We start from the raw sequence: 22,601 nt of genomic DNA, 5'->3' as shown, positions 1-22,601 counted from the left end.
CAATAATTTATCTATCATGTTTACTCTAAATAAATGTGCAAAATTCTTACTGAAACATTTTGCTAGTAATTAACTAGTTTAACCTTACAAAGATAAGACATTCTTCATGAGTTTAATTCACTACTACACATTCAAAAGTTGAATGTTGCAGTATTCTTGATAAATAAAACAAATAATTAAGTAAATAAACAACTAAGAACATATATCAAACCCAGGTTTTCCTGTCTAACTTTGGAGCCCAGACTATTTCGGTAAGGCTAAAGCAACTTTCCACAGTGAACTGTAATAGGGTGATTCGGATCGACCTCGTTGCCCTTTAAGTAGGCTTGACACCTATGCAGCAACCAACGATGCCTATGAAACCTGAGATGAGAGCTTGATTGTCAAGAGATTTTGACAAGCGTTATCGACGTGAATGAAACGCCAATAATGTTGATTGAGTGCTATTCGAGCATGTTTAGCAAACTAGGAGAAAGGGAAGGAGAATGGGAGGGAGGGAGAATCGGAGGATTCGATTGGAGTAGAATGGGAGAGAGAATAGGCGGGAGGTAGAATGAGACGCTGGGAGGGACGAAACGAGAGAATTTGTGGAAGGGAGGGAGTGAGAATGGGCGTAAAAGAGATTGATAGGCAAGGAGAATGGGATAGAAAAAGGAAGGGAGAGAAAGGAGAATGGAAGGGGGGAGAGTGAGAGAGAAAGGAGGGAAAATGAGAAGGAGGGGAAGAATGGGAGGGGGAAAGAGGGAAAATGAGAGGCAGTGAGAGAGAAAAATGGAGTGAGGCAGCTAGAGATTACTAATGAAAGGGAGAGGTAGAGAGAGAGAGAGAGAGAGACAGACAGAGAGACAAACAGACAGACCTGCAGAGAGAGCAAAGGGCGGAGAGAGTCAGAGGCAGAGAGATAGACAGCTACTCAGGCTCTCACGATTACCCTATCTATTAAAATAGGCTGAGTTATTTCCGTCTGTTCAGGGTTGGAAGTCAGAGCCTCGGGGCAAGTCTCACCCAACTATGCATGGTGATTGGTGAATTTTAGAGTATGTACTCCAAGTGTGGGAGAGCACATTGAAATAAACACCTGAAAACAATCTTCATTTTTTTTATTCCAAAATGAGAGAGAAAACCATGAATTATCAAACCTTCAGATACTTGCAGTATCATAGGGAATAGCATTTCATGTCCATGATTTATCGGGAATCCACAATCGAGAAAAGAATGAATCCTCAATACAACAGTTTAGTTTTTTCATATATTTCTAGCCCAGTTCTAATCCCTAATGATTCAAGTGAATTATTTTTTATACATATATATATTTAGGTTTCATTTTTATTCTGTACCATTTACAATAATTATTCAGTGCTTTTGTGATAGAACAAGAAATTATTCAAATCAGTCATGTTAAAAGCAATGAATGAGAGCGATAAATTAATTGTAAGTGTGTTTTCAACGGGCAGTCAACACGGGAGCGACAGCCAAGAGTGGGAGATGGGGGTGGGTGATGGGGGTGAGTGATGGGGGTGGGTGATGGGGGTGAGTGATGGGGATTGGTGACGGGGTGAGTGAATGGGGGTGAGTGATAGAGAGGGTAATGGGAGTGGGTGATGGGGTGGGTGATGGGGGAGGAGTAATGGGGGGGGGTAGTGATAGGGGTGGGTGATGGGGGTGGGTGATGAGAGTGGGAGATGGGGGTGGGAGACTGGGAAGGGTGATGAGGGTGGGCTTTGTTTTTAAAGTGTGACGCTACGGCAAAGTGCTCCCAGTTGACTTATATAAATAATTCCAGAACATTAACCTGCATTCAGTGCTAATCCCCGTGTGTAGTTTTACACACACACACACACACACACACACACACACACACACACACACACACACACACACACACACACACACACACACACACACACACGTCAGTCGTGGAGGAAGACACACGAGTGGGAACGGCGGTCCGGGAATTAGCACAGAACTCAGAATATGTAGGTGTCAGAGCCCAAAACATAGTTCTGGTCCTATGCAGTGTACAGCTATGCAGTGATCAACAAATAGTGAATTCTTAGAACGTTAGATAAGAAAAAATGAAGAAAGAGTGTTGACAACAGTGCCACCAGCGAGCAGTGCAGCGTGAAGTTGGACCACGTGGGAGTGCAGTCAACCAAACCCTGATTTACAGACAAATATAAAACTCACCTTGGTTGCAGTGGTGGGTGCAGCTGGTACCCTCTCTCTCTATGTCATCGATAAGGTGTACAGATTGAGTTTATATATTAACTTAGAATATATCATAGTTCAGTGAAAAGCCTGAGTATAGAGGTTATTATCAAACTGAGTGTGTCTGTGGCTCAGGGAAAGGGGCCACAAATATGATTTTTGACATCTAGATGGGAGTGACCATTCTACCCTTCCCATCCCCCCTGAACAGAAAAACATCCCAATTGCCCCCCCCCCCACCCCACTCTCACTCACTCTCTCTCCCCCTTCTCTCTCTCTCTCTCTTCCTTCCCCCCTCTCTCTCTCCCTTCTCCCCCTCTCTCTCTCCCTTCTCCCCCCCCTCTCTCTCTCTCTCTCTCTCTCTCTCTCTCTCTCTCTCTCTCTCTCTCTCTCTCTCTCTCTCTCTCTCTCTCTCTCTCTCTCTCTCCCTCATAGGGAAAAATATGACAGGGAGACAAACGCAGGGAGACAATCGTGCAGGAATAAACTCAGGGGGAGGGACAGGAAGCCTAGATTAGGGAAACACTCGAACAAATGTAGAGCCAGTTCAGAGAACAACTGAGGGAAATGAGTGAGAAAATAACCAACCTGTGGGATGAGCTGAAGGCAGGAAAGGAGGAAATAAGGAGCCTGAAAGAGAAGCCTCCTCAATACCAAACACGAACCATCTCACGGAAAAATGGTAATGTTCCTGTAGAGGGGACTTCTAAAATTCAACCCTCATTTGCAGACTTGTTTAATATGAACCCTGAAGGTAGGTCTGCAGTAAGGGAAGTTGCCATGGAAGTGGTTTCTTCTCAGGAAGCAGCTAGATGTACTAGCAGGCTGATAAAGCGAAAAAAGAGCAGTAGAAGGACTAAGTATTAAGGAGCAAACAGGGACCAGTCCAGCGGAGTGGAGAGACAAGGTCAAAAATGCAGTTAATGAGATCCTTAAGGAGGTAAGGATGGAGAGGGCTGACCAGAAAATTGAAAAGGTTTTCAGGCTTGGACAGAACAACAAGGAGAGAGACCGAAAGATAAAGGTCATATTCACAAGCGAGAACACAAAAGAGGAACTCTTAGCAAGGAAGAGTGGGCTAGTAAATGTACTGAAGTTCAAAAAAGTATTCCTGCAGAGGGATATGATAAAGGACGAGAGAATGAGGGCAGCAGCTGTGGGGGGATGGAGCGCAGGGAGAAAGAAAGGAATCAGGGAACTACAGTCCACAACTCTACAATCCCAAAGGGGAGTGGGGAACTCTCTACTAGCAGTTCAACAGACAATGAGAGGAGCACCACCCCCCACCTTCCACCCAATAGACTTCCTACCTGCCCCATCCCCTGCCAGCCACCCACTAAGTGCCCACTTTCAGCTTCCCCCCCCCCTCTCTCCCTCTCCACAGGACCTCCCTTCTCCCCCATCCCCCCCTTCTCCCCCATCCCCCCCTTCTCCCCCACCCCCAAGCTCTCCATTATCTCCTTCCTAAGTCCTCCCTTCTCCCCCACTCCCCAAAGCCCTCCCTTCTTCCTCACCCTCCTAGGCCCTCACTTCCCCCTCACCCTCCCTTCCCCTCACCCCCCAAGCCCTCCCTCCTCTTCTGTTCCCATGCCCCCTCCTCTTCTGCCCCCCTCCCCCCTCAAGCCATCCCTCCTCTTCTTAAATTAACTCTCCAAAGTTCATATATACTTATTATTGGTGTCTGATGCCTAGGGCTTTTTCCGTTTTCCGTTTACGTAGTGACCGTTGCGTATGGTCTTCCCTTATACTCTCAAAGAAAAATTCTTCAGTAGTTGTTGTTGTTTTAGATTTAGCTACTCAGAAGGACGTGTCCATTTAGCACGGGCTATGGTGAGCCCGTAATTGAGTTCGGTTATTCACGATAACCTTGTTACTGTGATATTTGGGTCAAAGTTTTAAATGGAGGTTGGGATTCCTCCGTTTTCCCAGTTTATTTTTTTATTCTGTTTTAGTGCACTGGTTTTAGTCATGTTTTAGTAACATTATCTTGGTGGCGGATGTAGATGCAGAATGCTCACTAGTGAGTCCCATTCGTCAACGGCTTTTCTAATCATTGTAGTCGCGGTGGAATGTGCATCTAATGCAGCTGCTGTCATTAGAGTAATGTTGAATTTGATGCGCAGGGCTTCAGTAGCTTCACATTCCAGTAAGTAGTACAATAGTGGCACCTCTGCTTCTGTTCCACAGATATGACCCTCTTTAACTATTGGGTTCATTACCTACAAGCAGCATGTGTAACTAAGTCTGAGTCTGTGTATGGTTACTGCAATGTCTCTGGATATCTTTTTGCCAGGCTTGAAAGAGGAATACCCAGTGGCATGTTCGTACCATATCGCAGTGGATCTTCCTTTCACTACTCTGGCTCTGTGACGACTTTTGATAGTTGAGAGTATTTTCTTCTTGATTTGCTCCTTAATCTGTGAAAAAACTTGGAGATATTTGAACCTGTACAACAGGTAGAGCAGTGACAGTTTTTGCTAGTCAGCCTGCCTTTTCATTATCATCTATACCAAAGTGACTTGGTATCCAATTTAGGGTTATTCACAGCCCTAGATTAGTAGTAGTAGTAGGCATCCATCAGACTTAGGAGACTATGGAGTTGCGCTCTGGTTGTCGGTCTGGAGCCCTAGATTATGGGCTTCTTTTTCTATATGTTGGATTTCTGTGAGGAGTTGTATATTATGTCTGTGCTGACTGGATAACAATGCCTGGAGTAAAGATGTAGAGTCGGTATGAATGATGACATCATATAAATTATTCTCAATTGTATAGTTTATGGCCTCCTTCAGGGCATATAATTCTGTTTGCAATGTTGAGCACCCACTATTCATGCTCCAGTAAGCTTCATGGTTGGTAGTGTAAACTGCTGTCCCAGCAGAACCTCTTTCTTGATCAACTAATCCGTCTGTGAAGATGAGTCGTTGTAGGTCTTGAGATGGTTTCCATTTGTTGTTCTATGACTGCTTTGAACCTCTGCGTGTCACATGCTGATTTTTTAACTGGTAATCCTTCAATGATTATCTTTAGACTCGATTCTTTTCATGGAGGAGCCTGCCGAAAGTGTTTATATGGTCTATCTTCCCCTTTGTTTTTAATGGTCCATTTCAAGTCTACATTCTCTAGAATCTTGACCAGATTATCCGTCCATGCACTTGTTCTATATTGAAGGTTTTTCTGAAGCAATCTCTGTATGCTGTCTTTGATTGACTGTCTGGCGGTGGTTCCAACAAGTTTTGCTGTTGTGGTGGCTATCCTTTATTTGATCCTGTTTTCTAATGCTGGTAAGTTGGTTTCCATTCTTAGATTCTCTCTATGCGTCCATATTGGTGCTCCCAGCATTGTTCTGAGGGCATCATTTTGAGACACTTCCAGTTTCTCCCAGTGGCTATCATTGAGGGTTGTAAGAGCAGGAGCAGCATAGTCAATGAGTGACCTAACTGCTTGAACGTAGTACATTTTGAGTACTGGTAGAGATGCACTATCTCTAAGACTTGTCAGGGAGCGCAAAGCTGAGTATCTGGCTTTACAACGTTGCCGAAGATATTCAATTTCTCGAGTGAATTTCAACTGGCTGTCTATTATGACTCCTAGGTATTGAAAAGAGGTAACCCACTCAATTTCATGTCCGTGTATTGCGAGTCTTGAGTTCTCATTTTAACGGCCATAGCTTTTGTTTTATTGCTGTTTATTTCACTGTTATGGGTTTCGCTTCCCTGCTGATAATTTCTAGGCATTTTTGTGCATGGTTCCTTGCACCATTGCAATTGATGATGACCACAAAGTCGTCTGCATAGTTAAGCAATTTGGCTTTGGGTAACTTGAGCTTCATGAATTTTTCCAAGAGACATTTGAAGAGGAAGGGGCTTAGTATTCCTCCCTGCGGAGTCCCATTTTCCAGCCTCTTTGAGGTCGATGTTTTTCCTTGGAATTTCACTTTAGCTTCTCGGTTAAGCAGGCTTCCTTTGACAAAGGCAAGAGCGTTTCCTTTGATTTCCTTATCCACAAGGCAGCACAGTGTAGCTGGAGCACTGGCTAACTCGAAGGCTTTTTCAAGGTCTAGAAAAATAAGGATTCCAGGTTTCTCATTGATTTGATCCAGGAGAGAGGTAAGGCATTCTGTGGTTCCAACACCTTTTCTGTAAGCAAACATATTTTGGTGTAGTGAATTGGCTTTCCATTCAATTCGATTAATGGCCATTCTTTCCACAGTTTTGGCCAGACAGCTTGTTAATGAGATGGGTCTTGGATTTCCTGGGTCTTTTAAGTTTTGGAATGGGAACTATAATTGCACTGTTCCAAGAGAGTGGTTGAGTTCTTGTCACCCATACTCTGTTGATGAGATTCAAGAAGGCTTCTTCACCCGTTTCTCTTAGCTTGGCTAGCATGTTGTAAGTGATTTTGTCCTCGCCTGGAGCTGAATTTTTAGTTTTCTTTGTAGCGCTTCTGAATTCTTTCAGATTGAAAAGTTGGTCTAGTTCGTCAAGTAAGGCTAAACCATCATCTACTTTTTTCGATCTTGCTGCTTGAAGTCTTTGTTGGTGAGTCAGAGTTGCTTGAGGAAGTTGAGTGGAACTGGCTCCTGAAACAAATAGATTTGCTAACCTTTCTGCTTCTTGCTCTGGATGAACATGATGCGGCGGAGGAGGAGGCGATTTTCCTTTGGCCTTGTTGATCTGCCTCCAGATGTCGCCCAAGGATGTATGCTGATTTAGCTTTGCACACCACTCGAGCCATTTTCCTTCTCTGATTTTTTGCTGTCTTTTCTTGCACATGATCTTGGACAGCTCTAAGAAGTCCTAGAATAGCTTCGGTTCTATCTCTTCTGAAATTCTTTCGTGCACCATTTAGTCTGTTATTTAGCTCCTTGATCCTAACACAGTTATACCAATGGTCCTTATGTTGTTGGGTAATTGTTTTTCTCTTGGGGATGGCGTGATTTGCTGCTCTATGTATTGCATTTACTAAATTGTTTTCCATTTCTTCGGTGTTATCAGGAGGAGTGTAATTTTGGTGCCAAGTTTCGAGAGCTCCATGAAACTTCGTCCAATCTGCTTTGATAAAGTCCCATCCGGGCTCGGGAGCTGGAGGTCTGGGAGGTAGTGCTATATTAATAACTGTTTTTGTAGCAAAGTGGTCATTGGTCAGTACATGGTCAACTGACCAATGACACAACTCATAAATACTTGTGGAATCAAACGTGAGATCCAGCTTTCCCCCCCCAGTGTGGGTTGGTTCCGTCGAGTTAAGCAGACTGATTTCAGGCACTTCATCCAAAAGGTGTTCAATATGTCTTCCGTTTGCGTCGGTTCTTGGTGAATCAAGTACTAATTCACTATGAGTGTTGAAGTCGCCAGAGATGATAGTAGGTGTAGTGACTGTTATTTCAAAGATTGCTGAGAGATCCATGTCGTGTTCTCTATGGCTCCTATATACATTGAAGATGGACAACATTGAGTTCCTCATAGTGAGATTAACTCCCATAATTTGGACGTTCTCGCCACAGTTAGGCAGATCTGTGATTGTCGTGGCAATGATATGATTTCTTACTAGAATTGAAATGCCTCTGGTACCACATTGTGCCATAGGGCAGTGGAAACCTTGATATCCTGGGATATTAATATTTCTTTCAGTCCTGGTGAGTGTTTCTTGAAGTAGAACAATATCAATGTTGTCCTTCAGAAGCACTGCTCTGAGTGCTTGTGCTTTGTTTTTTAATCCTTGAATATTCCGTTGTATAATCTTGAGATTGTCCATTATTCCGTTATAGTGGTATAATTGAGTCCATAGTAGTTTTTACAGTGCTGATTTTCCCGACGGCTTTTGTCTTCTTAGCTGGAGTGGAGACTTTTCCTGGTGGATGAGGAGACTCTTGGTTGGGTTGAAGCGTCTTTGCTACATCCAGCTACTGTGGCATTTGATGATGTAGGGATCATCATTTCTGGTTGGGAGGTCTTGGAGGCAATAGCAGGTATTATTGTTTTGCTGCCCTGATCTATTATGTTGCTGTTACCTTGTGGAGTAGTACTTTTTCTCCACATTCTTTAGTGTTAGCACTTGATTATATCCTCTAATGATGAAGTGGTAGGTGACATGGATGAATGACATTCACGGGGTGTTGCTGGAAGAATATCTCTGCACTACACGCAAAAGGAACACTATCCTTATATTTCACCAGCCAGGAAGACTCCTTTCTGGAGTCCTTTTGTGGGAAGGATCTCCCTACTACAGACTGGAAGCCTCTCCCTACACTACACCAGCTTGGAAGACGCTCCCTACACGTTACCAGTTTGGTAGACTCTCCTCACACTACATTAGCCTGGAAGACTCTCCTTACACTACACCAGCTTGGAAGACTCTCCTTACACTACATTAGCCTAGCAGACTCTACATATACTACACCAGTCTTTGTATCTTCACTGAACTAAAATCATCATAACTCTGTTTTGTTCAACAGCATTTTTTTTATTCCAACACAAGATCAATAAGATATTGATGATCTGCTCAGTAAAATTGTGTTGCGTTTCCTGGATTTAAAAGCATCAGTAGGAATTTTCTCATCCATATAAATATATTAACAAGAATGTGCATTGAAATGTACACCTGACCTTTTTTCTCTATCATTGTCTTTTCAAAATGCATATATATGATTTTTTTTATGCGTGTGCACGCGAATGTTTTTGTGTGTTCACCTAGTTGTGCTTGCGGAGGTTGAGCTCTGCTCTTTCGGCCCGTCTCTCAACTGTCAATGAATCAACTATTACTAACTACTAACTAATTAACCGTTACTGTGTTAATTAGTTTCTGATTACTGTGTTTTCTTTCACACACACACACACACACACACACACACACACACACACACACACAGGAACCTGTACATTAGTTAGTTGAGAGGCGGGACCAAAGAGCCAGAGCTCAACCCCCACAAGCACAACCAGGTACGTACAACTAGGTAAGTACACAAACACACAGGAAGCAGCCCGTAACAGCTAACTCCCAGTTACCTATTTAATGCTAGGTAACAGGGCCATCAGGGTGAAAGAAACTACCCTTTAATGTATCTCGCCGGCGCCGGAAATCGAACCACGGTCCACAGGATTACGTGCCAGCGTGTTGTCCACTCAGTCACCAGCGCCCTCTGTGTGTACTCACCTAGATGTGTTTGCGGGGGTTGAGCTCTGGCTCTTTGGTCCCGCCTCTCAACCGTCAATCAACAGGTGTACAGATTCCTGAGCCCATTGGGCTCTATCATATCTACACTTGAAACTGTGTATGAAGTCAGCCTCCACCACATCACTTCCTAATGCATTCCATTTGTCAACCACTCTGACACTAAAAAAGTTCTTTCTAATATCTTTGTGGCTCATTTGGGCACTCAGTTTCCACCTGTGTCCCCTCTTGCGTGTGCCCCTTGTGTTAAATAGCCTGTCTTTATCTACCCTATCAATTCCCTTCAGAATCTTGAATGTGGTGATCATGTCCCCCCTAACTCTTCTGTTTTCCAGCGAAGTGAGGTTTAATTCCCGTAGTCTCTCCTCGTAGCTCATACCTCTCAGCTCGGGTACTAGTCTGGTGTGTGTGTGTGTGTGTGTGTGTGTGTGTGTAGTCACCTAGTTGTGCTTGCGGGGGGCTGAGCTTCGATTCTTTGGTCCCACCTCTCGGCTGTCATTCAACGGGTGATCAGGTTCCAGAGCCTATTGGGCTCTTATCATATATACTCTTGAAACTGTGTATGGAGTCTGTCTTCACCACATAACTTCCTAATGCATTCCATTTGTTAACTACTCTGTCTCATGTCATCCACATGCAAGATGCTTGAACGGATCATCCTAAACCGACTGTTGCACAAATTAGGCAGGCTAGGGGAGGGGGGTCAATGAATTTGTTAAAGGACGGAGCATAGCATATTGTATAGTTAATTACTTGGTTAATGACACAACCAAGTACTCTGTATTTGTTGACTTCAAAGGAATCTTCGATAAAGCACAAGGGATTGCGATCCTGGACGAGCTTACATGCATGGGTGTCAACGGGAAACTCATGAAATGGGTTGAAGTCCACCTCACAGGAGGAAAGCCAAGGTTTGCTTCAACGGAGCAGTCTTAAGAACATTGAATATAGAGCTGGGGACCCTACAAAGAGGAGTCTTAAGCCCCATACTATTCACCATACTTATGAACGCCATTGCAAATTTTGAATTTCCAGAAAGAACACAACAAGTGGGTTATGCAGATGATGTTCTAATACAAGCCCCAATCTTGGGAAAAATTAAATTCCATTGAACTCCATGGAAGGAAATGTGTTGAGGTCGGTGTAACACTCTCCACAACCAAGACAAAAGCGCACACTCATCACAAGCAGGGAGAAATGAAGGTCAACAAATTAACGGTGTAACACTTGTGACGTTAATCTGAAAATAGATCAGTGACTATTCTGGTTGGTGTTGTGCCAATCACATAATTAAAAAAGGAGTAAAATAAAGTAAATAAGACTGCTTGTGACCTCTACTGTGTGAGAGCTGCTGGTAATACAAAGAGAATAAACACTTAAAACATTTAATATAACAATACGACTTTAATAAGAAACAAAACAAAGCCCCTTATCCACTTGGCAAAAACACAATATAAAATAAATATAAACACAGGTGATTTGTTACGTTACGCAAAAGAAAGGTGCAAATTAATACTTTATACAAGAGCTGCTCGAGTCTACCGACACTCAGGGGAGTGAGAGTAGATGTTGCAGCTTGGAGCACGAAAGGTATTTTGAGGACTGGATGTCGGTAAGCTCCTTATATATGCGGGCCAGGCCAGCATAGATGGCGCTAATGTTGTGGGTAACCATCGGTTGGCAATTTTCGGCCAAATTCGCCATTTATCAGAGCAAGATAGAGAGTAAGAAGGAAGGATTTGGTGGGCAAATCTTATAATCAGCCCCCAGGGGAGAGACAGGTCACATGACCACCAGGAGTTGAACTAGGAATTGGGGACTGAACCATATTTTTAAGGAGAAATGGTGTATAGAAAAAAGGAGGGAAGAAAAAATAAGGGAGGATTAAATAGAGTGAACAAATGTTCTTCGTGTCATCAAAAACACAGGAAAATAGCGTTTAAACTGGCTAAATGGATGCTACATTGTATTGACGTGCTATATTCAAACTTAGATATGGGTCTAATTTGTACATGCCGGGTTCGTTTGTACATACAATGTACAATGTACTTACTTGTACATTCAATGTTTAATCAGGGCTGACTCAATCAGATTTCGTTCAACGAAACCCTTACTTTTAACAATGTATTTAATCCCTTTGATGTCGATAGAATGATCACATTAACAGGAATGCAAATACAATGTACTAGAATACTGGGCTGTACAAACAGACATACGAGTGTTGTTTTAAACGTGAGGAAAGAGATTTACCAGTCTGGCCGATGTATACATAACCTCTACTCGCCGGGAACTGGTCCGGTCGGCCGAACGGACAGCATGCTGGACACGTGATCCTGTGGTCCCGGGTTCGATCCCGGGCGCCAGCGAGAAACAATTGGCAGAGTTTCTTTCACCCAATGCCCCTGTTACCTAGCAGTAAATAAGTACCTGGGAGTTAGTCAGCTGTCACGGGCTGCTTCATGGGGGTGGAGGCCTGGTCGAGGACCGGGCCGCGGGGACACTAAAAGCCCCGAAATCATCTCAAGATAACCTCAAGACACCCCCGTCGAGCAACTCGGCAGGGCCAGCAACAGTACGTATAGCCCAGTGACCTTCAGTACCAATAGCCCAAAATCCTACACGACCTATAGCCCTGAGGGCTATTTTTCCTATAGCCCAGGGGCCTTCAGTACCTGAAGTCTAGGGGGCTATAGTACCTTTAGTCCCAGGGCTTACAATACTTATAGCCCATGAGGCTACAGTAACTATAGCCTAGGGGACCTACAGTACCTATAGTCCATGGGGCTACAGTACTTATAGTCCAGGGCCTACAATAACTATAGCCCAGGGGGTTATAATACCTATAGCCCAGGGAGCTACAATATGTATAGCCCAGGAAGGTATAGTACCTATACATTGCAATGCAAGCGGCCGCCGCAGACGGACCCTCTCCTCTCCTCTCTCCCCTAGACAAGGCATATTACCAAAGGAGGTCAGCCACACTATCCTCCCGAGTACACTCGGGAGTAGACGGATGGCCTCCTTATGTGATGAGCACTGCTCGGTAAAGTACCAGAGAACCTGAAACCTTCCCACATAACATTCATTGCCATTGCAACCCATAGAACGGGTGGACACATTGCGACCCAAACGTGTAAAGTTAGGGCCACCCCTCTGGAAGGTCATGTTTTCGAAAACAAAACGACATTTTGAAGATCCTCAAGGACGGGGCCGGCATCACACCCAGTGACATTAATCAGGAGTGTGAGGATACCGTGCTCTTCTCATGTGCGGAGGACCTAGAAAAACTCCTGGGCTACGATGTCACACTTCGCAAGGAGCACTACCTCTATATTAACTACCCATGTAAGTTCCGAGCCGAAATAAGTTTTCAACAGTAGGACTAGCCAATGGATTACTGACCGACAAGTCAGTAAGATAATTTTGAAAATCGAGGACGGAAACCCGAAACTGGACGTGTTCAGCATTGTGCTCTGCAATGACGATAAAGCAACAATGTAGATAATTTTCAACGCATTAGTTGTGGCCACTCAGGCTGCCACACAAAGTTTCTACTGGTTCGGCATCAAGATACCGCCCCACCAATGAAAAAGAAACTATCACGAGCTCCAACAGTGCTTCAAGTGCTACGAGTTCTCCCATCCCACTAACAAGTGCCAGCACCCCTTCCAGAAGAGCAGCCTCTGCGCCCTGGACCATCATTACTCCATCTGTAAATTAACAACATTTTGTTGTCTGATATGCAATGGAGATCACCCGGCAAATTTCTACCACTGCCCCCGCAGACAAGAAAAAATCTAGGCACAGGTCGAAGCCAAGAAAGCTAAACCTCCTAACTCGGCCACAAGATGCACTGCCCATTCAGCAACTCAGCTCCCACCAACCAAGCAGAAGACGTCCCAGTCCTACCAAACAGTAGCGACTCCCGACAGGCGCCCCTGCCTTGACGCTGGGGACCCAGGACCCAACAGCAATCCCGCCGCCCCTTGCATCGTGCGCAGGCATTATCCCTGGACTTATTTGACTAGCAGATATGCTTGCCGGATCAGACAACCACCGATTCGTCAGGTTAACTGAACGTGCTGTAACTAACAAATGGCTGGACCCCATCATAGCCCATGACGCAAGTCTCACTGCCTCCCCTACCTCACTACCTGCTCTACCTCACTGCCTCCTCTACCTCACTGCTTCCTCTACCTCACTGCCTGTTCTACCTCACTGTCTCCTCTACCTCACTGCTTCCTCTACCTCACTGCCTGCTCTACCTCACTGCCTTCCCTATTCATACATCTTTCATTGTCTGGACAACTCATAAATGGGACATTTCATAAACCTTGATCTGGCTGGACGAAATATATGGAGTATGTGGATCATTCATATACTAAACGTTTCTGTGCCGGAATCGCCATGCACGCCGCGCTAACGACCGGAACGTGATCCTACCCAGGCTCTCTTTTTCACGTCCTTAATTATAAATTCATCAAATTAGTCAAACGTGAGATGCTCCGTGAGAGTACTAATGTGATTCCTGACAGCGGCAGAGTATAAGGTGGTGTGGTGGTGGTGTGGTGGTGGTGTTGCGGTGTTGGTGTGGCGGTGGTGAGTAGTGGGAAGTATGACTACGAAGGACCGTTTTGCTTTTTTCGAGGGTCCCTCGTAGTCATACTTGTTTTTCGTTACATTGGTGTGAGGTCCCTCGTAGTCTTACCTGTTTTTCGTTACCCCAGTGGGTGATTGCCTTATAGTCCATGAAAATTTCGCTCAAGGGGATTAAAAGGTCCCTCGTAGGCATGCCTGTTTTCCGTAACCTCCGGCGATTGATTGCTCGTCTCCAGGTCTTAGCATTTCACTCAAGGTGATTAGAAAGTCGGTCTATGTGTCGTGTGTTTTGCGTTACATCCCTGGTCTATTTTAAATCTCCTATTTACTTCCAATCTATGTTGACCAGAACATCAACTGCCTCTATTAGATGATCTGAGGTAGGCCTATTCCCCTATTAATATCCCCTTTCATCTCCACTTATACACATCAATAATGTAACTCCATTAATATTCAGAAAGACCTGGAAGCTTTATAGTGCCCATCCAAAGATGGTTTAATGTCCATACAAATGAATGAAATCCACCATCGGCCATTGCATGTAGCAAAGGTGAGCAGCACAATGTGTGAACTAATCTTTGTATAAGTGAACTAAGTGAACTAATCTGTATCTTAGAGTTCACTCCTGTTATCAAACCAGTATTTACCCATGAAAATTCACTATCTCCCATTCTTATGAACCAAACCCCTCCCAGACATGGAGACTTCAATAAAGGAATTCAGTAGTAATTCAAATACATAATTTAAAAAATAAAACGGGCTACACCAGCATTCATTTGTATTTAATTACTCTTTCACTGCTAGTGTGGTGTACATCTCAAATTCGTTCAAAACATTCTCCCCCACATCCCTACTATACCATATAACAAATCAAATACTCATTCAGCATACATATATATATGAACTACAATGAGTAAAAGCAAGCCTCTCATGTTTTTGAAATAAGGCCTTCTGCAGTTACCTTCTTCCTGACGTCGTCATCCCTAATGTGGCGCGATGCACCAATGAGTGCACAGCTTTTAGTACATGCGCTTCCTGGGAGGTTCACACATTAGTGCAATCTTTTAATCGCTCTCAATACCTCAACTGTACTCTGTGTTTCATCAGAAACGATATTCGGATACCTTTGCTCGTATTTTTTTCGCCCATATGCTCATAGTTTCTGTTATTCAATTCATCAGCCCTATCAAACCTAACCTAACGTATAAAACAAAAACAAAATACATTTCTACAGACTCGTTGTTGTTAAGCGACCTCAGTATAGGGATAGGGTATTAGCTCCCATTAGCAAATAGGTGTTATGAGCACCAATGCAGCCTGACTGCTCAACTATGTATGACGTCACCAGATGGGCAATGCGGCGTTGGCGTACTACTTGCATATATACTGTATTTGATGTTATTATTAAAAAATGGCTATAGTATCCATCCTCACCTAATCGGAAGGTTGAGAATATACATTTTAATCATCTACAACTGTAATCATTATTCAGTAATCAGTGCAAAACTATAAAAGCCGCCCAAATGTCGTATTGTAATTTGAGCAGAATCGTAAATCTGGCAGCATAGCAGGTGAGCTGAACATAAGAATGAAGGTAACTGCAGAAGGTCTATTAGCCCACATGAGGCAGCTCCTATATGTATCCACCCAATCTCATTCATATATATGTCCAATCTGCGCTTAAAACAATCAATGGACCCCACTTCCAATATTAGTTTACAATAATATTTTATAATAAATAGCTTACATTCTAGTTGTATGCACAACAGCAATTATGAACGCTATAGCTAGATATTGTACTATAGTCCACAAGTAGTTACCGAACATCTGGCAGCTCAGCGGATTAGTGGTTGTGTTCATCAACTCTCCTCACATCCGTGTAATAACTATCCAAATGTCGCACCACAATTCATTCAACTAGCAACTCGGCTGTATCCTAGCCACTATATTCATAGGTTATTCATTCCCAAATCTCAAAAATCCTAGTCTTGCTACGCGAATCAGCTGACTAGTTTCAAAACCAACAGTCACAAATATGCGCATGCGTACCGACACATACTCCACAACTCATACAGTCACAGAGAATAGTCTAGTTTTTGCTACCATTGCCCCATTAATCAGATGTAATTTATGCCCTATGGATCCATAAAATATATTAAGAACAACCCCCACAGCTCATTCACCCCAAGTAATCTTAATTATTTGTACTGTTAATTCATATTAATGCATACCAATCAGCAAGGTAACCATATTATTCAAGTCTAAAATATTATTAAATACTGTTACGGTGCCCTCTCCTATCTCTTTCGTTTTCCTGCTTTAAGAGTCATATCAGCTCTCCCTACTGATTCTCTGTGGTTCAGGGAGTCTATTGATATATGTGGCGACCAGACCGGCTGCCAGTTAGGGGAAGGAAGTTACATTATAAGTTGTAAGTAAGGGGAAATTCGCGCCCTGTTATAAAATGAAAGAGTATCCCCTAATGCAGATATGAGCTGTTGTAAGGGACACTAGCCGATCGCGGATTGGCCTACTTAGGTCGCATGCGACCAATCGGGGCCTGCCGTGACGTCACCGAGTGCCCCGGGCGGCGCCAACGTCAGAGTTGACCCGACCTTGGAAGCGACAGGACGCGCCTCGGTCTGCTCTCAAGGATTAGAGGCTCTACAAGCCTTTCTTAGTGGATTAGTGCTGGCTATTGCAGCCCATCTCACGTATTGGAGACCCCGCGCTTCTGGGAAGCGAAAAGGAACCAAGTTTATTGAGCGAAAGAGTGCCAAACTTGGAAAATATTCGGCGACGACGCTGGACGTTGGGGGGCCTGGAAAGGTGTGGCGGGCAAGCCTAGCTGTGACCGGGTCACATCCACTGAGGGTTTTGGAAGGACGACACCGTGCCTAGGACAAGGAGCAACGCCTTGTGGAAGGGGCGAGTGGGGGGAAAAATAGTGATTAGCTCAGCGCCCATCGATGAACCAGGATTGGGGCAGCTGAATCTCAGGGATTGTAACGGCGACGACGCGAAGGCTCCACGACACCTGAGGACCTGTGGAACGTCCTGGATCGTCAAGGATCGACCCAAGGAAGCGTGGGAACATCACACCATCGAGGGACAGGCGTCGTGAGCCAGGAATGTAAGGTAGATCATTTTCCCTCCCATTACCCCTTGTGTGAGTAGGATAGTTAGGCCACAATATTTACTTATATATGTGGCAATAGGACATTAATACTTTAATAGTAGAATAGGCTGCAAGGCAGCTTGAGTCCAGGACTGTCAGAGAGAGTACAGTGTGTATGGATGGCAGGACAGCGAAGAAGAGGCGCCGACGTGGTGAAGAGGCCCTCCTGTGAGAGAGTGTGGGACTCCTGTCTTTCTGCCCAGTTGAAGGAGTGTTGGAGGTCGTGGAAGAAGAGGCTGACGATCTCCAGACTTATTATCCTTATTTCCATATTCATGTATTACTTGTGATTGTGTGTGTGTTCATGTAATTTGCATCAGTAAATTCACACTTTTATCATTGTGCTTGAGTGTGCCTCCATTTATGATATTTCTCTATGAGCATACACGAAGGTTATCACAGTACCACCTAGGGAACACAACGTTCTCTATAGAAGTTCTTATTGCCTGGTGAGTGGTAAAGACCGCACAGACTTACATAAAAGTGTACCCTTAGCCATCCGATCAGTATCAGTGCCTGAATGGTGGCAACTATTAACGTAGTGGCTATAGAGAGGTAAAGCCACACAGACCTTCCTGGGAGAGTACCCTGGGCCAACAGTCTAGTAGCAGATCTATGGGAGTAGCAATCTTCTGGCTACAAACAATATATAATACACCCACTGAACTGCATTGCTGGGGTGCAGATATAATAACCCAGCTGGCGACCTTGTTAAGAAGAAGATAGAGAAGACAGGCGGGAAAGGAGTTCCTGCAACCTTTTTGTCTGGCAGGCAAGACTCAGGGAGGTTATTGTTATAAGGTAAGCCTGAGTCTTCCTTCACTCCTCCACGGGTCTAGGCCGGAACTGTTAACAGCAGTTTCCCCGTGTTTGACTGAAGGGCTTCCAGGGTGAATCAGTGGCACCCCCTTTTGTGGTGGAAGCAAAGACCTGCGGAGGTGGGCATTGTTGGTCCTCTCTTGTGTGACCAAGGAGACTCCGGTGAATCCCGGGAGTCGGAGGGGCTGAGTATTCGGCCTTTTGAGCCTCTAGCAGCCGAGTGCTAGCAGAGCCCCGACCCACCCACCTCCACGTGACAATACCCACCTACATACTATTCAAATGGATAAACCAGGGCGTATATGACATATTGAAATAAATATATTTGAAATCATTCATAAAAAGCTAAGGTTGTGATAAGGCGCACAAAAATATATTAATTTAACATCATATACACCAAATGCAACACTTGTACTTACACTAAAAATATACAAATCATAAACACACACAATAACACACATACACACATACATTCAATATAGCATTTAAGCTCAAAGCATTTCCACACTAAATTCCACTTACGCAGAAAATACAACATTTACACACCAAATATGCCATTTATGCACAAAATATATTATTTACACGCAAAAAATGCCATTCACATAGAAAATATGTCATTTATAGACAAAATAGGTCATTTACTTACAAAATATGTGAGTTGCGCGCAAAAATATGCCATTTACACAAATATTGCATATACACTCAAAGTATAACATTTACACAAAGAATGGTATTTGCATACCTATTACAAATTGCATATATGCTCATACAATTAAAATGTGCTTTCACTAAAATTACTTAATTTCACAAAAATAATTTTTCACAAAATACCCACACATTGTCTCATAAACCAAAACACACTTTCACACTTAAACATGAAAATCTTTTGCAGAATTATTATGCATCTTTCATAATTATTATTACACAACTTGCATAAATGCAATCAAATACATATCTTGCAAAAATAAGAACAATACATAACTAGTCCAAATAAGTAAATACACAACTAGCACAAATACACAATTAACCCAAGTACAATTACAACATATACAGAATTAATACACATCTTACACAAAATATAATCAATATACAACTGGCCAAATATGAACAATACATAACTAGCACAAATACATTAAATATACAACTACACAATTCCATATATACACATACAAAACATGTACAATTAATACACAACTTTCACAAACAATACACAATTTGTAGGAATATAATCAATGCATAGCTGCAATAATCATATAACTTATGCAAAATACTTAACCTGCACAATTAATACACAGCTTGCACAACTATAATAATTGTGCTATTTGTACAAAAGCTATTACAGCCGACTAATTCAAACAATACACAATTTGCGTAATATCTGTCTTAGTATTTTTAGGACATTGTGTATAATATGCTGAGTTTGACCAACTTCCCCCAAAAGTCAGAATTTCACATGAATGAATGGCATGTCTGACATCCTAAGAGCTCAATATAAAAACACTTTTACCATAAATGTTTCAACATTATTAGTGCTAAACTATTCCTCTAACATATGCGAGCAAATCAAGAAAATTAACTATATTGTCCATTGTCCATATGTCCATTGTTTTTAATGTCTTATTAATCCCCCCTCATTGCATCCTCTTCAATCATGCCATTCATATTTATTTATGCAAACCAACTTTTTGAGATATATACAAGAGTGTTTATATTCTTGTACAGCCACTAGTACGCGTAGCGTTTCGGGCAAGTCCTTAATCCTATGGTCCCTGGAATACGATCCCCTGCCGCGAAGAATCGTTTTTTCATCCAAGTACACATTTTACTGTTGCGTTAAACAGAGGCTACAGTTAAGGAATTGCGCCCAGTAAATCCTCCCCGGCCAGGATACGAACCCATGACATAGCGCTCGCGGAACGCCAGGCGAGTGTCTTACCACTACACCACGGAGACCACTAACAGACTTATTGGTTCTAGCATTAGTTATGTTAGGGACAGGCGAGGTTAGGTGAAGTCAGTAAAATTTTATGATAATTTAAAGCAAATTTGCTTTATTCTATCAAAAATGCAACCAATTATAACCTAAATTCATCTAAATCTATCAAAAATTATACTTATACTATAGAAATTTAACCAAATTCAACCTACCAAAAGCTAAACTAAGTAAATATGAGCATCCCATATCCTCACATGCTACCCTATGTCACCTCTGTCAATACATGAGTTAGCTATAGCTAGAACCCCCCAAAATAGGTAAATTAACAAAAAAATTTGAATATGTTAGTTCATTACCTCTAAGAGATTATATGTCCTACCCTACACAACCTCACCTAACCTGGCCTAGCATATCCAAAGCTAGGTTTGATTAAAGTTGGCGAAATTTGTACTATCCCATCTAAATGTAACCTAATTTAAGGCAATTTCCACAAATATACTGTGACGGGAAAGTGTTGGAGTATAGATGTTCGGCAGTCCTCCAATGGCAGGTGTCAATGCCTGGTCAAACTTACAAAAAAAAGATAGACTGCTTGCCTGTTGTCTGTGGTAAGTTAGAGGGAGGAACACGTAAAACACAAAGTATGAACAATGATACTTTAATATATTTACTTTAAACATAAATGAAAATAAAGACAAATCTCGGGTAAATGACTGGTGCAATAAAATGACAAAGATAAATGCAAAAACACAATAGATTAAATATTATAATGGAGAAATAGTGCTGAAAATATCGGCTTTAGCTGAGACCTCCCTTAGTATACGAAAGCCAGAGAGCTTAGTATGCCAGAGAGAGATGTCAACTCTAAGAGCACAAAGAATATTCTGAAGTTGAAAGCTGGTCAGGCTCAGACGTCAACTCATGTAGATGACGCTGAGGTGCAGTGTGCAGGTGCGCGGTCGGCGAGTCACCAATCAGGAGCAGGCAGGCTGGGATGGGTAGTTTGCTGGTTGACGACGAGCCGGCATGGAGGGTGTGTGGAGTAGGGGGGATCTTGGGTACATTTTGCCTCCTGGTCAAAACGTTTTGTGCTACCGGTCACGTATCTTGAATGTAGCATCTTGTACTTGTATATTTGATGCAACTTTAAGTAGGGAAGAGCAGGCTCTTCCCTACTTAGGGAAGATAAGATAGGTTAGGTCTTGTTTGGTAGGTTTATTGATGGTAAACTAATCTGGAAAATTGAAAATTGCTAGATGGACACATCACTAGCTCTATGAAAATGGTCTTGGGAATGGGGGATGTTGTGCCAAGACTGGATGTTGGATATTGGAAGTTTAGATGGAATAGGTAAAAAGGGGGTAAAAATTGGCTTTTGCTGTGCTGTGATATAAAACATTTTGGGTATATTTGGTAGAAATTGTCTTAAATTAGGTTGAATTTAGGTGGGATAGCTAAAATTTCCCCAACTTTAATCAAATCTAGCTTTCGATATGTTAGGTCAGGTTACGTTAGGTGAGGTTGTCTAGGTCAGGTTGGAATAGGTGAAAACTTGGCTAAAATGGGCTTTGGCTGTGTTTGGCAAAACATTTTTGGGTATATTTGTGGAAATTGTCTTAAATTAGGTTACATTTAGATGGGATAATACAAATTTCGCCAACTTTAATCAAATCTAGCTTTGGATATGCTAGGCCAGGTTAGGTGGGGTTGTGTAGGGTAGGATATAAAATATCTTAGGGGTAATGAACTAACATATTAAAAAACTTGTAAGTTTACCTATTTTGGGGGGTTGTAGCTATATCTAACTCATGTATTGACAGAGGTGACATTGGGTAGTATGTGAGGATATGGGATGCTCATATTTACTTAGTTTAGCTTTTGGTAGGTTGAATTTGGTTAAATTTCTATAGTATAAGTATAATTTTTGATAGATTTAGATGAATTTAGGTTATAATTGGTTGCATTTTTGATAGAATATAGCAAATTTGCTTAATATTATCATAGAATTTTACTGACTTCACCTAACCTCGCCTGTCCCTAACATAACTAAGGCTAGAACCAATAAGTCTGTCAGTTGGTTTGCATAAATATATATGGGTGGCATGATTGAAGAGGATGTAACGAGAGGGGATTGTTACGAATCCGTATATTTGATTCTAACATTCATCATGATAAATATGTATGTCCATTATTTCTTTCCTCAGTTATTTAAATAAAACATTGTATCCAGTTGTGTTCCAGTATATATATGTTTGGTTTAAATGTAGCATGCTGTAGTGTGACTGTATTTAACATTTCGTTATTGCTATTGCATGTTTATTCCTGTGGGAAGAGACCGTGGCGTCTCATGGAGGGATGACCATATTTGGGATGTTCCTAAAAAAAAAAATTAAATGTTTATTTAGGTAAGGTACATACATACAAGAAATTTTTACGAAGATTGGTCGACTTATAGGTAGAGCTAGTACATACAATGCCTAAAGCCACTATTATCCTGTATGCGTTCAGTGTATCAAGCTAGCGTCACTGATTCACTCCTGTAATTATTCCTGTTTATTGATTGTACTTAATTTCTTATTTACACCTTAACAGTGTTATAGGCATATAAGTTAGTTATAATTATGTTCTTTAGTATTACTCTCTGATAGCAGAGTATCTAGAGATTTCAAGTGGGTTTTAGTTGGTACCTTG

This window comes from Procambarus clarkii, chromosome 39, assembly GCF_040958095.1.
Source record: "Procambarus clarkii isolate CNS0578487 chromosome 39, FALCON_Pclarkii_2.0, whole genome shotgun sequence".
In the NCBI taxonomy this organism is placed as follows: domain Eukaryota; kingdom Metazoa; phylum Arthropoda; class Malacostraca; order Decapoda; family Cambaridae; genus Procambarus; species Procambarus clarkii.
This window is presented reverse-complemented; position numbering follows the sequence as displayed.